Source organism: Momordica charantia, assembly GCF_013281855.1.
Source record: "Momordica charantia cultivar OHB3-1 chromosome 7 unlocalized genomic scaffold, Mcharantia_2.0 BLBB01000007.1, whole genome shotgun sequence".
Lineage (NCBI taxonomy): Eukaryota > Viridiplantae > Streptophyta > Magnoliopsida > Cucurbitales > Cucurbitaceae > Momordica > Momordica charantia.
Window position 1 is genome coordinate 17,548,314 of NW_028275165.1, and position 2,043 is coordinate 17,550,356.

Here is a 2,043-nt window from a genome sequence, read left to right on the forward strand (position 1 = left end):
GTGAGTTATCAACCCACTCTTAGTCTCGAAATAGATTCCTTACAAGAAAAAATTACTTCTACCAAGGAAGGGTATGGTCCATAACCTCTATTCAAGCAGTTTATGCACCTCTCAAGATGAAAATAAAATAAAATAAGAGAGCACGGAAAAATGACACCGACCGATTCATCCTTTAAATCGACTGACCGACGTCGGTTTGATCATTTTAGTCGATTGGATCGATTTTTCGACTTTGTTTGATCACCCCTCTACGCAATGAAATCAATGAACAATGCTCTCTGGAGTTTGTAATGCACTTATTTACTAAAAAAATACAAAAGTAAAATAATAAAATAAGAAGAGCAGGAAAAAGAATGAAAAATGAAAAATAAAAAATAAAGGAAAAAAAGTCCGACCTGCCGGATTCGAACCAGCGACCTAAGGATTTAGCTGCAAACGACTACAGTCCTCCGCTCTACCAACTGAGCTAAGGTCGGATCATTGAACGTTAAGTGAATTTAATTTATAAAATAATAAAATTTTAAAATATAATACTGTTTTACTTCTTCTAATTTTCACTTTTATCTATTTTAGTCAATTAAGTTCAATCGTTTTCTATCACCTTCATTCTATCTTTTATCTCATTTTTTGAATCACAATTTTAATTAAACACTCTGAAACGTAGCTGATTTGGTATATATTTTGTTTACAATTTTACATGTGTACGATAATTATAACCGTTGTTCAATCACATAGCATGTTTCCATAAACTCCAACGTTAAATCCGCTAGTACGTTTGTACAACGATTACACGAAACTAAAATGAACCAAAGCGGAAAGTACAATAATAAAAATAATATTTTAACCTAAAATGTAAGGTTTCCTTTCTAAATTTATCTGAAAATTTTAGATTTTATTTTAATAAGAGTTTGTTTTTTACACGTAGATTTAATTATTCAAGTTAATTTCACCCATTTTAATTTTAATAATATGCATTTCAATTCATTTAGTAGCACTTGGTGCATAACCACTTGTGAGGTTTTGTTCAATTCTTAGCAAGAATTTTCCTTTCTACCCATGTATTTTATTAAATGAGACAATATCACTCGTTTGAAATATAATAATATAAATTTTAATTCGTTTTGAAAATATATATCAATTATCGTTCGAAGACTACAAATATCATGATATAAATCTACTAAAAATAAGGTTTCATAATAATTTTTTAAAAAAATTCAACAACTTTCCGATGTCATTTAAAAATCCTCTCTCTAATAAAAAAAAAAACTTAATTTTCAAAAATAAAATCGAGGCGAAAGCTTCTACACAAATTTATTTATTTAAAAAAATAAGGTTATTTATATAACTACAGTTCCAACAATAACTGTGTTTTTGGACCCAAAATTACATGAAAAAAATCAGTCACCCACCGAATAAATTGGGTTTGTTTCCTGCTTCAACACTAAAACCCTTCAGATTCCAACTTCAACACTCATCCCCTCATTTTTTATGTTTGATAAACGTTTGTTGATATCACCGTCCAATCTAAATTACTGCTATATCCTTCCACTAACATACTTATAATTTTTATTTCACCATCTTTTTTTCATTTGAATCTCATATTCTCCCTCATTATCCCTCTCCTCATTCTTCATCTTCCTCTCTCTGTTCTTCTCTCTTTTTAATTTTTTTAGATTTTTACAGATTTCAAACTTTTCCTTTTTTTTCTTCAAAATTTTTAGAATTTTATGGATTTCAAACTTTCTTTTTCTTCAAATTTTTTCAAAACTAAAATGAACAAATTTTTTTCGATCTCTACCTCTCTCCTCTGTTTCGTTTTTTTTTTTTCGGTTTTGCATGAATTAACGAAAAATCTCTCTACTATGTTTCTGTTTTTTCTTTTTTTTTTCAGTTTTTTAATATCAATACATTTATATGGAGCATTTAGGTTGATTTACGTAGATTTTTTTTCCTTTTTTCATAAGATTTGCCTGAATTCTGTTATTGGAATATTTAGATATGGGAGAATTTTTGTTGATTTGGTAATTGAGTTTTCAAAGTTTT

The 2,043-nt window shown here is 28.2% G+C and overlaps 1 non-coding gene across 1 annotated transcript; it reads right to left on the minus strand.

Annotated features, from left to right (window-relative positions):
* Positions 1–389: 389 nt before the first annotated feature.
* Positions 390–476, minus strand: TRNAY-GUA (transfer RNA tyrosine (anticodon GUA)). Its single transcript is given in 2 exon segments — positions 390–425; positions 440–476. It is a non-coding gene; the product is annotated as a tRNA-Tyr (tRNA).
* Between the last annotated feature and the right edge of the window lie 1,567 nt (positions 477–2,043).